Source organism: Cryptomeria japonica, chromosome 1 (assembly GCF_030272615.1).
Source record: "Cryptomeria japonica chromosome 1, Sugi_1.0, whole genome shotgun sequence".
Lineage (NCBI taxonomy): Eukaryota > Viridiplantae > Streptophyta > Pinopsida > Cupressales > Cupressaceae > Cryptomeria > Cryptomeria japonica.
This window is the reverse complement of record NC_081405.1, coordinates 616,030,954-616,047,045: the sequence shown is the minus strand read 5'-3', so window position 1 is coordinate 616,047,045 and position 16,092 is coordinate 616,030,954.

Sequence of the window (16,092 nt, the reverse complement as noted above, 5' to 3'; positions counted from 1 at the left end):
GGATACTTTGATTGGAAAGTTATCTTCTTTTGAGATTGAAGAATTTGGTCCTCAAAAAGCTACAAAGACTAAATCTGCTTTTCACACATCTGCTTCATCAACTGGAAAGAGTTATTGGAAAGATTTATATACGAAGGAACTGGAGGAAATGAGGAAAGAAGATGATGAGTTTGAGCCACTTGAAGCCCTATTTTGTAGAAGAGTACCTAAAGGTCTAACAGGAAGTAAGTATGAAGGAAAATCACCTTTTAAATGTTTTGCATGTAATAAGATAGGTCACTTTGCATCTAGATTCCTTGAGAAGAATTCAATATTTGAAAACAAATCTCAAAGATCTTTTAGGCCTAACCATGATTATCAAAACAAGCATAAGTATAGGAGGAACAAAGATAAACCATGTTACTATGTGGATGAGGAAGGTGTGACTGATTCTGATGATGAACTGGCACAAGATTTTGTCATGCTCTATGAAGTGTACCTATACCTGCAAACACAATGCACTCAATTAGTCATTACAAGCATGGTTAGAAGATTTAAATCAAAGAAATGTAAAACCATAGCTAATTGACTTATTGCCTCCTAGTAAATGCGAGTATGAAAATGCTCTCAGATTTGATTATGCATATTCCAGTGACTTGACTACACTTAGATGGAGGATTTGAATGATGCAAATGTATGATCTAGCAAGAATAGCATGATTTAAGCTACATGAATGATTGATCTAGAAAATGAACTAAGATTAGGATGCAATTAAACTAAACTTGAACATTGAAACATTGCTATAACTGATAAACTAGAAGCTAGATGCCTATAATAACAATGCTTAAGCTACGAATGAGATGGGATGCAATCATGATATGAAATTGGGATTTGAAATTGAATTGGGACCAATATTACTCCAAAATGAGGTCTATTTATAGGATTTTCAAGGCTAGGGGTGATGTGGCAAGAATCAACGGTCAAGATTGATCTGAAGATATCAATGGTTAAACTGGAAGATGGCAAAGGGGGTTGGATTAAAGGGAAAATCTGTCATCTCTTTGGTGACAAGTGTCAAGAGGCTTCTAGAAGGAGTTAGATGAAAGGGAACAATTAGTGACAAGTGTCACAAGGTTCTAGAAGATGTTGGATGTAAGGGGACATGGAGGTAGGTAGAATGGGTTAGGTTTAGGAGAATTTGAATTTAGAAATTCAAATAATATGAAAAGGATAATTAATCTCAACAACTCATGATTGATTTGTTTTAATTAATTAAAGGATTTGAAGAAATGATTTTGGTGGGAGAATTAATTAATTAAAGAGGTGAAATGAACCTATTTAATAAATCCTTAGATTTATTAATAAGTAGATGAATGAGAGAAATTTAATCAAATTGCTTAGTGAATTCAATTAAATTGGGGAGGAGAGATTAATTAAATAATTGCTTATTTAATTAATTATCTTCAGACCATTTTTAGGTGTATACATTTTGCCCCTCTTTGAAGTGATGTGTGATAACGCGTTGATTCAAAGAATAATCTCATTTTGATGCTGATATTGATTTGATAGGATGCCCCAGCTCTTGATTCCTAAATTTCAGTATGATGATGCCCCCTCAGGAGATCAATTGAGATAATTGATCTTTGGAGTTTTGCGAGATTGATATCCTGATATATTTGATTTGATTTCTGCAACTATGGTTTGATGAAAATGTGAGTTCTTTGATTAGCTTGATCTCTTAGATTGATAAGATTGAAAAATCTTGATTGATTAGATTCAATCTGGTTTAAGGAAGGATTCATCTTGTATAAGACAATGATGATCAAAGAGTTTTGTTTTAGGAAGGATTCATCCTATATAAGATATTATTAGAACGTCTGGTTTCATGAAGGATACATCCTATATAAGACATGAATCAGAATCAGATTGTCTAGTTTCAGGAAGGATTCATCCTATATAAGATGTGATAGAATTGATTAGGTTTGATTGATTGATTTGATTTGATAATGTTGATAGATAAAGAACTGATAGTTTGTTGATAGCAAGTTGCTGAAATATTTGGATATGTTGATTGTTGATTCTTGTTGAGAGAGATAGCATAAGATTTTTGCTAGGTCGATCATATCATGAGAGATATGAGTCATCATTCTGATTGTGTATACACTTGTGATGATACTTTGATGATTCCTGCGATAGATTTAACCTTAGATAAAAGGAGCCTTTAGGACCCCATGCAAGGATGAAATGCAAGCTAAAATGCAAATGAAATGCAAACTATGACCAGACTAGTCATTGGATTATTTTGCATTTTTGTCATCATTGAGCTTTTGAAATGTGGGAAGTGAGTGCAAACATCGATGGTATAATTAAACCATGATGACCTGAGCATTAATTTCCTAGATTTTGATATAGCAAGTTAACACAAGCATCGAGGTATAATTGAACCCAGATGACCTGAGTGTTGTTTGCATAAAATAGGTAGTATTAATCATTTCAATACGCAAATCAGAAATGTCTTCAATGATGTTCTGATGATCATGTCCCGAGACAAATTTGTACATATTAATGATTAATTTTCAGACAACAGACAAGAAAAATATCATGTTTCTTCCTTGTTCCTCTAGTCAATGACATCTTGGAGTCACTCAGAAATCATGATAGCGAAAAGCAATATAGAAAAGTTGAAGAATCATGTTAAAATCATTATCCAAAAGATATTATCCATTGAAAAGTGTGTGATGTGCTTAGATTGATTTTGTGGAGGCTTGATAGTTGATAGTTTGATCTTACGTTCAATGTTGGATGTGTCTTAGTTTTTTGCTTGATAAGAGTTGTCTAACTGTTTGATTAAGCTCAAAATTGATCAAGAGTTTGCCCCCAGCTAGGTGTAGAATTTTTCCCCAAGCCTAGAAACAAAGTTATGATACATCCAATGATCCAAACCATGGTAAGAAGCCACATGGGATGTCTGCATATGTATAAAGGCTTATGATGCATATGGTTAGTGCTGATGGAAGATGAATGCAAGTAGAACGAATGCATGAACTACTAGATGGAAGAGCTAGCTGATAGATAGTGCCTGTTTGCTAGGTTTTCACCATCTGTTTTTATTGCACTTTTTCTGATATTTGATTTTTATTTTATTTTTCACTTTTTTTTTTAATTTTTCATTGTTTTTTATTTTTTCATTTTTTCAATGTTTTTGATTTTTTTTGATTTTGCACTATTTTTGATTTTTTCTGATTTTCCACTGTTTTTGATTTTTTGATTTTTTAGTGTTTTTTATTTTTTGATTTTTCAGACAAAAATTTTTTAGATGCATGCTATTGATAGGTTCCTTAAGCTAATCTCCATCCTGTGTTGATAGCTGATATGCTCCTGATCCAAATACTGTTGTGACCACAAATGGACCTAACCAATTTTGTTCAAACTTGTCTTTCTTTTCTCGATCTGCCTGGTTGCATGGATTTTCCTTTAGCACTAGTTCTCCAACTTGAAAGATTCTTGGTTTAACCTTATGATTATAGCTCTGACACATTCTTTGCTGATATACCTTTAGATGATCAAAGGCATTTTGTCTTCGTTCATGGATCAGTTCTAACTCTTGTAGTCTAGATACTCTTTGTTCTTCATCTAGGATGAGACCTTTTAGTGATACACATAGATAAGGTATCTCTACTTTGATTGGAAATATGGCTTTTGATCCATATACAAGAGAGAAAGGTGTGGCACCTATTGGTGTGTAGATATTTGTGCGTTAGGCCCATAGAGCAAGGTTTAGTTGGATATGCCAATCTTTCCCGGCATCGTTCAGTGTCTTTTTAAGAATTTTTAGAATAGTTTTGTTAGATTCTTATGCCTGCCCATTTCCCTATGGATAATATGGTGTGGAGAATCTATGCTGGATTTTGTACTTCTCACATAGCTCTTGTACGCCTTGATTCTTGAATGGTCGCCCATTATCAGTGATAATGGTCATTGGTATTCCATAGCGACAGATGATGTAATTCAAGATAAATGTAGCAATTTGTTTTCCTGTGATATTGATGAGACGTACAACTTCAATCCATTTTGTAAAATATTCAGTAGCTACAAGAATGAATTTATGTCCATTAGATGAGGAAGGATTTATCTTTCCTACTAGATCCAGACCCCATTGAAAAAAAGGCCAAGATGTTGCTAAAACATTTAGTTCTTGTGCTAGTGCATGGATCAAGTTCCCATGGATCTGACATTGTTTGCATGTTCTTTCTATTTTAAAAGAATCTCGTTCCATAGTCGGCCAATAATAGCCCAAGTGTATGAGTTTTTTTGAAAGGGTAAGACCACTTGAATGAGTGCCACAAATGTTGTTATGGACTTCATGTAAAGCCTTCTCAGATTCTTCTTGTTCGAGACATCGTAAGAGAGTACTATCTAGACTTCATTTATATAGGGTATCCGCGATGAGAGTATAATGGGAGTATTGGCGAATAAAGTTTCTCTTTTGGTTTTTGGATAAGTTAGGAGGTAAGATATTATCTTTCAAGTATGTGTAAGCTTGGCCATAGCGAGAGGAATTATGTCCAATAAGTTGATAGATGGTTTGGGAATCAGGACAATTAAAGGCGGGATGAAACAACTCTTCAACCAGGAATTCATAACGCTCTTGATTTTCCTATGTCTGCAATAGAGAAGCAAGTGTAGCCATGGCATCTGCTGCATTGTTATCATTTCTTGGAATCTATTCAAAAGTTATTTCTACAAATTACTTCTTGATATCATCCACCATCTTTTTGTAAGGCATGAGTTTGTCATCTTTTGTTTGATAGTCATCATTGATTTGATTAATGACAAGCTGAGAGTCTCCAAAGACTTGAAGTTGTGTTATGCTCCATTCTACAGCCATTTTGATACCTGTTACCAATGCTTCATACTCTTCTATATTGTTTGTACACAAAAATCTTAATTTGTATGCTTTCGGGATTGTATGCCCTTGTGGTGTGATGAAAAGAATTCCTACTCCTGATCCATGTTGTGTATATGAACCATCAAAGCATAGTTGTCATGCTTTTGTTGTAACTGTTAAGATATCTGCATTAGGAAATTCAATCTGTAGAGGAAGATTATCTTGAAGTGGTGTTTCTGCTAGTTGATCTGTGATTACTTTTCCCTTGATAGATTTTCTGTCAACATATTTGATATCAAACTCACTTAGAATCATGATCCATTTTGCTAGTCATCTTGTCAATGTGGCTTTGTTGAGCAAATATTGCAGAGGATCAATTTTAGCTATCAACTTGATGGAGTGAGATAGTAGATAGTGTCATAGTTTTTGAGAAGCAAAAACTACTACCAAGCATGCTTTTTCTATTGATGAATAGTTTACCTTGTATCCCACTAGTGTTCTGCTGATGTACTAGATGGCTCATTCTTTTCCTTCGTTATCCTCTTGTGCAAATGAAACTCCCAATGATGCTTTGGTAGTTGATACATAGAGTAATAATGGTTTTCCTAGAATTGGTGACATTAGAACAGGTGGTTGCATGAGATATGCCTTGATCTTGTTGAATGCTTCTTCACAGTGATGGTCCCCTTTGAAATTAACATGTTTGTGCAATAGGTGAGTGAATGGTTTACATTTATCTGCTAATAGAGCCACAAATCTTCTTATTGTCTGGAGTCTTCCTTGTAGTGATCTTAGTTGACTGATATTCTTGGGAGATGCCATTTCCATGATTGCTTTTACCTTAGCTGGATCTACTTCGATACTTCTTGCTGAAACAATGTATCCCAATAACTTTCCTGAAGTAACACCAAATGCACATTTCTTAGGGTTTAGCCTTAGCTTGTATTGTTCTAACCTATCAAATATCTTTTCCAGTATCTCTATATGTTCTTCTCTGTTGTATGATTTAGCTAATATGTCATCCACATATTCTTCCATGAATGTATGCATCATGTCATGAAATATAGTTGTCATAGCTCTTTGATATGTAGCACCTGCGTTCTTTAATCCAAAAGGCATGACATTCCAGTAGAAAGTACCCCATGGGCATGTAAAAGCTATCTTTTCTTGATCTTCAGGTGCTATTTTGATCTGATTGTATCAAGAGAAACTATCCATTAGAGAAAACATGGAGTGTCCAATAGTTAAATCTACAATGATGTCGATGTTAGGCAAAGGAAAGTCATCCTTTGGACATGCATTATTAAGATCTCTGAAGTATGTGCATATTCTGATGCTTTTCTCTGGTTTTGAAATAGGAACAATGTTGGATACCCATTGAGGATATGCTATAGGTCTGACGAATCTGACATCCAGTAATTTCTTTAGTTCTGCTTTGACTAGGAGAGCGATATGCGGATGTATTTTCCTTAACTTTTGTTTGACTGGTTTGGCTCCTGGACTAACATTTAAGTGATGCATAATAAGTTCTGGATCTAACCCTAGCATGTCTGCATAGGACTAGGCAAAATTGATTTTCCTTCATTTGAAGAATTCCACATATTGTTGCATTTCTACCTCTGATAAAGATGTTGTTGGATGAAGAATCTTTGGTTGCTCTGTTGTGCTAATGTTAATTGCCTCTGTTGGTTCGACCAAAATGGATGATCTTTCTTGATAGTGCTCAGGTAAAGTGTCAAATATCCCATCTTTTGGCACCTCAAGGAGGTTTTCACTGTTAGATGCATCCTTTGTTTTTACTTTTTCCTAGTCTAATGTTGCCAATAAATGGTTTTCAGCATTAGACCTGATATTGTTTTCTTTATTTTCACTTTTGCGACTAGTAGATTTGGCACCCACTTGACTAGAAGATGCATTGCTGAAATTCTTGGTGAGATTTATTATGGGTTTGATTGTGTTAAGATAAACAGATATGGCATGGTCATTTGGAAAGGTATCAATGATGGTATATCCTTCATTTTCCCAATCAATAAGCTCAGGGTGGATTAGAGGTAAGGGATCTTCAAGTTGGTATGTTTCAAGGGTTTGAAGGGTCATGATGGAGGTATCAAAGTTTTCAATATGTGTGTCGATTTCAAAAATGGTACTCTCATTAGAATGACCTCGTGTAAGAAGTTCTTGATCATCCTTGGTTAAGTCCAAGTTAGTCGAAAGTGATTCTAATTCAAGTGAACTAGTTCCTGATGTTTGTCCTGCATACGTGTGAACTATATCGACTTCTATATCTCCTTCAAAGCATTTTTCTTTAGCTGATTCTTTAGAGTGATAGGAATCCCATTCCCATTCATTAGAACCTGTATCACTTGCAGCTTGTAGTCTATAGATTTGGTCATATAATATTTCTTCTACTTTTCTGGCTGTACTTTTCCTTCTTTCATATTCAACTTCTTCAAGACTGAGATTGAGTTTTGTCAACTTTTCTATGAGTTCTCTTGAACTTATATTAGCTTCTTTCTTACTTTGATTGATATTTAATGCTGCTTGAGAGATGTTTTTAGTTTGTTTCTCTTGTTGATTTGAAGCTTGCTTCTTTTGCCATTTTGTGTTTGCTTGTGCTTGTTGCTTAACTGATTTTTCTTCCCTTTCAATTGGCAGTTGTTCTTGTCTATTTTCATATTCCTCTTGTTGTTGACTAAAAGATGTGTCTTCTGGTATAGTGACTTGTCCATACCCTAAGCCTACTTTGTCTATAGTCTGCTGAGTATGAGGCTGAATAGGTTCTGAGATACCTTCCTTTCTTTTTCCTATAGGGCCTGTCCCAGTGTATCCCATCCTTTGAAGAATGTTGAATCCTTTTCCATATTTTTCCATAGGTATTCTGACATTGTTGACCTTTTGTTGAACTTCTTCATCTTTGTATAGCCATTGTAATACATCTTTGTCTTATCTTTCCTCTAATAAGGTTCCAGCACTAATAAATGCTCCATCAAATATCAGAAGATGTTTCATAGTTGGTTCTGATTGATTAAAAAATAGGTTTTAAGGACCCGAAACCATTACATAGTAGAGAGAAAAATAGTAGTGAAAGGATTTAAAGTCCACATACAAAATAACTGGCCAAAGGACCAGTGGATAGAAAGAATAGCAAAACAATAAAACACAGCAAAGAAATCGAGGAGACACTACATAGCAATTTTCTTTAGCAGATCCTCTGCCTTTATCACCAACTCATCATAGGCTGGTTCGACAGCTTTCAGCTCTTCCAGATCCTTATTCATTTTCTTTTCCTTCCTCTTGCCTTTGGTGCGGGTTCTAGGACCTTGAGCTTCCCTTGTTCCTTCAGCGTCCAGGTCAATTTCCTGGATTTCCTTGTCATCATCAAGCTTACTGATGAGGGTATGAGTATTATTGGTTGAGATTTTCAGAATACTAAGGCTTTGCTCCATGATATTCTTAAGGCACTCCTCAATTTTTTCCACTTTGGTGACTATATCTGAGAGTGTTTTTTCACTGGTTTCCACAAGGTTTTTTCTATCCAGCATCTCCTTTTCAATCTTCTCAAACCTGGGGTTAGAAGTATCTCTAATGTCTTTCGCTTTAGCAATAGTGTTTTTTAGATCCTTGATATAGTTAGCCATTGTATTCCCCTCTCCAATATTAATGGTCTCCGGAATCAAGACTCTATTGCATAGTTTTTTATACTCATCCGCAGCTTTCTTGTAACCATCAATGAGCCATTCCATAGTTTTCATAAAACCATTCAAGGCCTCGGGAGGAGGGCCAGAAGAGGGAGTCACTTTTCCAGGGGTTACCTATTCATCTTTAGGAATATGGAGGGTAGAGATAGTGTCAGCATCCCTGAGATTCTCTTCCATTGTCTCCTTATCCAGGCTGTGCTCAGCTTCTAGGGTCCTAGCTTGCTTTTCAGCTTCTGGTTCCTTGCCAGTCTCCTCTTTTTTCTTGTGCTTTTTCTAGGTCTGGGCTTGGTTTTTACTTTTCTTCTTTAGCAACCCCTTAGGGGTCTTCTTCTCCTCAGAATAATCTAAATCCTCTTCTTCCGAAGAGATGCTGATCAAGGGTTTTCTTTGAAGTTTTTTTCCCTTAGAAGATGAGGGTTTTGATTTCCTCTTCTTACTACTCTCGTACTCTGAGTCATCAGAGCTATCCTCATTATCAGATGAGGAATCATTGTCGGATTCCTCCTCCTCCAAAAAAGAAGAATTAGACATATCTTCCTCAGAGTCCACAGAGAGCTGCATCCGGTTAATTTGACTGGCCTTTAAATGGTCATAAATGAGGACCATAAGACCTTGGTGCATTGCGGTATCACCCAGAGGATTCTCTTTGTAGGCTTTCAGGGAGGCATTCATTGAGAAAAGAAAGAAATAAGGAAAATTTACCTTATCATTATGCCTAAAATGGTTTAATAGGAACAAAATGATACCCATAGACTTGCGTAAACCTACCATCCAGAGTTATATACTGCATTAAAACAAAAAGAATTTCCCGTCAGGGTTTGGCAAAAGCCCTAGGCGAGTAATAGGTTTTGCTCAACTTTACCAGTCTGTTTATCTCTTTCTTAGTAATCAGGTACCTTTCAATGGCTTCCCTGCTGACCTTCCTGTCTCTGTAGAAGTTACAGCCTTCCCTGTTGAGACCCGTAGCTTTAGCAATTAAATCTTCGTCAGTTTCCACCATTTGGTCACCCATTTTTAACATGCACTTCTTCCAATTTTTTTAGAAGAGGCTGGTTACCATTCCATCATGGCCATGGAGTCTCTCTATGAAGTTTGAAAGACCACCCTTCTACAAAATACCCCACACCTCCTCCTTCTGTTTCCACTCCTTGCAATTACTTGGCTCATAACGTCTCCTATTTCTGCACATGATGTCGCTTCTTACAGCCAAATTCTGAAATTTGTAGAGCTGGTAAAATAAAGAGCTTTTCGGAGCTAAAACAAAAACCCAAAAAGCATGTGAGTTGTTGGCCTTAATGATCTAGTTGATTATAAAACAAGTTTTTATGGTATTGATGTTATAATGAGTGATTTTCTCATTATAGAAGTAACTCAAAGTGCTTACATCAGTACTTTTCATTATTACCCTGTCAATCAAGAGTCTTTGGAGTACTTCGATATTGTTCATCACTTATGATTTGTCTAACATCTTTGGGGAGTCCTTTCATATTTGGTTGTTGTTTAGAGCTTGATGGTTTTCCCAAGGATTTAGGAAAAAGTGGTAATTGTGATATTGAGTATTCTCCGTTCCCTCGATCTCTTAGCTGCATTTGTTTTTCCATACTTGATAGAATAGAGGTGAATGACTTTTCCTTGGATTGTGTGCTTGAAGATGTTACCTCCCTATTATGTGGAACAATTACTTCTTGACCCATTTTTAGATTGCTGCAATATTGGAATGGATTTGCATCTGTAGATATTGGGATTTCTTGTCCTTCATAGGGAAATTTTACACATTGATGATAGGTTGATGGGACAGCTTACAAGTCATGTATCCATGGTCTCCCTAGGAGCACATTATACGATAGGTCCAAGTCTAGAACTTGGCATGCTGTGTCTTTTTGTAGAGGTCCTACTCTGATTGGTAGTATCACAATTCCCTTGGAGGAACGTTCTTCTTCATCATAGGATTTTATAGTGATCCTTTTTCATACATCAACTGCATCTTCTGAATATCCTAAGGCACGAACAAGACTCAATGAGCAAATATTTAGGCCAGCTCCACCATCTATTAGAACACATTTGACTCGTGTTTTGTGAATAAGGACTTCAATATGTAAGAGAGTGTTGTGAGGGTGTTGCAAGGACATGTCATCTTCGTTAGTGAATGATAAGAAATGCGGAGTTGTAAGGTGTCCCACCATGGTCTGGAGTTGGTCAATATCAAGATCCTTGGATACAATTGTATGTAGTAATGATCATTCAAGAATTTCCTTGTGTGCTAGTGAAAGTTTTAAAAGTTCTAGGATGGAGATTTGCGCAAGTGTTTTTTGTAGTTGCTCCACTAGATTGTATTGTTTTGTTGTAGTGGATGATGCGTTTGTTGTAGGACCCAGCAAAACAACTTTGGCTTTGCTTCTTGTGATAGCCTGAGCATGTTCTTGATTTTGTTTATCTTTAACTACAATCACATTCACCACATTGTCATATGTATGAGCATAGTTTACCTTTGCTTTACCCTTACCATTGTTTTTTGTTGATGACTCACCTTTCTCATAGTTTGGAAGTGGAGTTTTAAAGGTGGTATGAGATTCATTTGTTGTATGTCCATCCACAGTTATTACACCATTATTAATTAAGTCTTGTATGACATGTTTCAACTTTTGACAATTATCTGTGAGATGTCCTTTGTTTTGATGGAAATTGCAATACTGATTATTGTTCCACCAAGGTGGTTTGATTTGAGGTTCGTAGTTCCTTTATTTTGGTAAAGTGATCAATTTGTTTGCGAGAAGTGTCTTTAGTGCTGATCCAAGGGGTTCACCAATGTTTGTGAATTGTCTTCAAAAGAAAGTTTTGATAGTTGGTCTTTGTTGATTGTTGTTTTGTTGTGCTGCTACTGAGTGAGTAGATAAATTGAAAATCGGTTGTTTTGGTTTCACATTTTTATTATCTACTATTCCATTGTTGATGACATTTCAATTTCTATTCCAAAACTTTGGCTTGTCATTGTGATTGTTGTTATTATTGTTGTTAGGTGGATGGACTCCTTTGTATATTTTAAACTCACCTTTCTTTATCATAGCTTCTTCCATTCTTATTCCATTATAAACATTTTTCCAAAGTTTTGATTTCCTTGCATTTTTAAGTAATAACTCATTTGATCATTTAAGTTGTCAATGAATATGTCCATTTTTTCATACTCTGACAATGTATGAGGATACCACAATGCTAGGTGTCTCCATCATTGTAAGAATGTCATGAAGGGTTCTCCAATCTTTTGTTTAGTGTTACATAGATCTAGCATGGTTACTTCATGTTGTATGTTATAGGAGTATTGTGAAACAAACTTATCCACAAACTCTGAAAATGATCTGATTCCTAGTGTAAGTTTGGAAAACCATTCCATGGCTAGTCTAGTTAAGCTTTTCGGAAATAGTCTCATTAAGTAGATATCCTCATGTGCAAACTCCATACTCATTGTACAAAATTATCATATATGATCTTGAGGGTCAATGCTTCCATCATATTTTTCGTATCTCGGGGTTTCAAAACCTATAGGAAATGGTATCATGTTTAGATTTTTGTCAAAAGGATAAGGATAAATTTCTTGAAGTGAGTATCATCTAACATTTCCTCTTTGCATCTCTTTGTTTTATGTTTACATTGCTTGTAGTTGTTGTGTGAGAGTCATGATAGGATTATCGACATGATTTGTTCTTGCATGACCATGATTTTGCGTTCTAGTAGGATCTGGATCTCGTCTTGTTTCATCTCTAGCTCTTCTTGTATTCTCATCGAATTGAATGTTATTCAAAATTTCTACTTCATCTCTTTTGGGGATGTAAGTCTTTTCATTGTTTTTGGTGTTAATAAGGATTGACATGTTATTCATTTTGATAACAAAGATGTCCTCATGTTGTTTGTTATTAGGGGGAGGGTCACTTTTCTTTTGTGTCATTTTATTCACATCAAAATCTTGGGGAAGTGTAGCACCAGATTTGGCTAACATTAGAAAGTATTTTTCTTTTTCTTCCTCCAACAATTTTTGCATAAATTTGTCAAATTGGGGATCTTTCTTGATGTCTCTGATATTTTGTCCTATTATTTCTTCTTCAACTTGTACTTCATTTTCATGTTCCATGGTTATGTTTGTTTCCAATGTTTCGATTTCTATTTCTGCGATCCTTTGTCTCTGAGCTTTAGTTAGAACGAGCCTACACGTGTGTTATTTTGCTTAGGATTCGATTGTCCAAAAGGTTGTTTTGGGTAAGTGATCAATAGTCAATTTCAAGGCAATAAAGTGATATGACAATAAAAGAGAATTCAAGTGTTTAAAGGTTTGCAAGTTTTTCGATCTTTGGTTTAGGAGTGCAATGGTGATGATTTGATAAGAACCAAGTCCAGTAGGAATGATGTATCCTACGATATGGGACAAAGTTATCCTGACCAAACGTTTCAGTTTCATGATAAAGGATGATTGATCCTGATGAGAAACTATGTTTGATTGATCAGTTTACCAAAGAGGGTGATAATGCACTTTGAGATGTTTAGATTTTGAACTTGTTGGGGGTGAGCACTTTGAAAATCTTGAGGTGTATATTTTCTAAGTTTGATTTTGATGGATGGTAACTTGATCAAGCAAACCAAGAAGACAATCTAAGCACAGATTGACAGATAATAGGTTTTTATGCTTACTGCAAATTGATAAGGCAGAAATGACAAATCTAAAACAGGAATGTAAGACACAGTTCTAGACTGACAGATGTAGAGTTTTGTATGACAGATTATGCAGCTTAGGACGACACAAGATACAAGATACAATGACAGACTAATGACTTCATGTGTAAAGAAATGTTTCGTATGACATAGAACCTTGACTCGTACGACAGAAGATCAAGCACTATGACAAAGCATCCTGACTCGTATGACAGTGAAAATATACTCGTACAACACAGGATTTGAATAGTGATAAAATTGTTTGCTTGTTTGAGTTTTGATCACTGAATTTTGATGTTTTACTTTGGTTTTCCTGTTTTAAGTGTCTAATTTTTCAATTTAGGGATGAATACATAGCAAACACATGATGTGATAAATGACTCTCAATCAAGCTAAACCCTAAGGAAGTTGGCTGAGAATGAAAACCTTTTCTTGCTGACTTATGTACACACCCAATAGCTAATCAGAATATGGCCACTGAGTCTCACGCAATGGATTTTCAATGTCATATTTTTCGACTCCAAATGCTAATGGGGGCACAATATGGCAAGTGTCTTGGGAGAGTTACTATCTCTCTTGCACAAAGATTATCACCCTTTCGGAGGTGAATCGAGTAGCTTCTATTTTAACCGGTACTAATAAGGGATCCATTCGGCACGTTGGGGTATAAACTCAATTAAGAGGTCTCCTAGCCTTGAAAATCAAGGTTTGATATACCCGAAGGTATGGAGGAGAGCTATTCCCGAGCACTGTCATTGCTTTGATTTTCATCAAAAACACATTTATTTTATAGTGGGTTGGATTACTTGGCATTAGCCATTCCCACTTAGGTCGTTCCCCTTTCACCAGCCTTAAGGGCTAAGAGTGAATAACTCCTTGGGAGGGAAGGCCTGCTAAAGAGATGCAATAATGAAAGTAAAAGGATGAGTCTAGCTTTCTGGTCACCTAAGAAAGATGAGAGCATACTTGCCTATCATCATAAGCACATAAGACATGATAGTTCATTTTTTAGCCCAAATTGAAGTGTGCCTAAAAATTTTAAAGAATACACAAAGTTTTTGTTGAATTCTTAGGCAACCTACAAAATAGATCCATTAGTAGTCATGATTGTGTTTTGAATTTGTCTTTGACAAGTGTATCTTTGACAAGCGTTCTGCAGAAAAGAGTTAGGTTGCAAACATCTCATAGACATAACAAGATTAGCATTAGTGATGCAAACTATGAAATTTTCAAAAAAAAACTATATGAAATTTTAGCCTAACTTCAAATAGGCATAACTTTCTGCTCGGGTCTCAAAATTACGAATCGTTTAACATGTTGGAAATGTCTCCAAGAGTTCTAGATCAGAATTTGAAAGAGCATACCTTCGGCAATATCTTTCGACACTTTCAAGGGCTAAAAATGACCAGAAGGCCTTCAAAAATGCAAATTACCAAAACATAGACAATCTTGAAAATTCTAATTTGCATTTTTATGGAAAAACATAGAACTAGAGACTCATACAAAATGCTTTATTAGACAAAATGAAAAATATTTAGATTTTGCACAGACACAAAAACCAGCTCATACGACATAGGATTTTACAAGTAGAAATTCATATGAAAAAAAATTAGCTCTCATACGATAGTGAAAATATACTCGTATGAAACAAGATCATCCTAGTACAAGTAAAGAATTTGCAAGAAATAGACTCGTACGACACAGATTTAAACTTAGTAGGAATAAATAATTTGCAATATAAAAGCTGATACGAGTCAGAATTACACCTAGTATGAGTTAGGATTAGGTGTCATCCAAAGCTAAAAGGAAGTTCGTACGAGTTGGAAAATCAACTCCTACGACATTCTGATTATGATTCGGCAAAGATGAAGTTTGCTGAAGGTTGAGAGGCCGAAAATGATGATTTCTACCTCACGGTCGGTGCCAACATGTCGTGCTCTATGAAGTGTACTTGTACCTACAAACACAATGCACTCAATAAATCATTACAAGCATGCTTAGAAGATTTAAATCAAAGAAATGTAAAACCATAGCTAATCGACTTATTGCCTACTAGTAAATGCGAGTATGAAAATGATCTCAGATCTGATTATGCATATTCCAGTGACTTGACTACACTTAGATGGAGGATTTGACTGATGCAAATGCATGATCTAGCAAGAATAGCATGATTTAAGCTACATGAATGATCGATCTAGAAAATGAACTAAGATTAGGACGCAAATAAACTAAAATTGAACATTGAAACATTGCTAAAACCTATAAACTAGAAGCTAGATGCCTATAATAACAATGCTTAAGCTACGAATGAGATGGGATGCAATCATGATATGAAATTGGGATATGAAATTGAATTGGGACCAATATTGCTCCAAAATGAGGTCTATTTATAGGATTTTCAAGGCTAGGGGTGATGTGGCAAGAATCAACGGTCAAGATTGATCTGAAGATATCAATGGTTAAATTTGAGGAGGATGGCAAAGGGGGTTGGATTAAACAGAACATCTGTCATCTCTATGGTGACAAGTGTCAAGAGGATTCTAGAAGGAGTTAGATGAAAGGGAACACCTAGTGACAAGTGTCACAAGGTTCTAGAAGATGTTGGATGAAAGGGGACATGGAGGTAGGTAGAATGGGTTAGGTTTAGGAATGGTTAGGTTTAGGAGAATTTGAATTTAGAAATTCAAATAATATGAAAAGGATAATTAATCTCAACAACTCATGATTGATTTGTTTTAATTAATTAAAGGATTTGAAGAAATGATTTTGGTGGGAGAATTAATTAATTAAAGGGGTGAAATGAACCTATTTAATAAATCCTTAGATTTA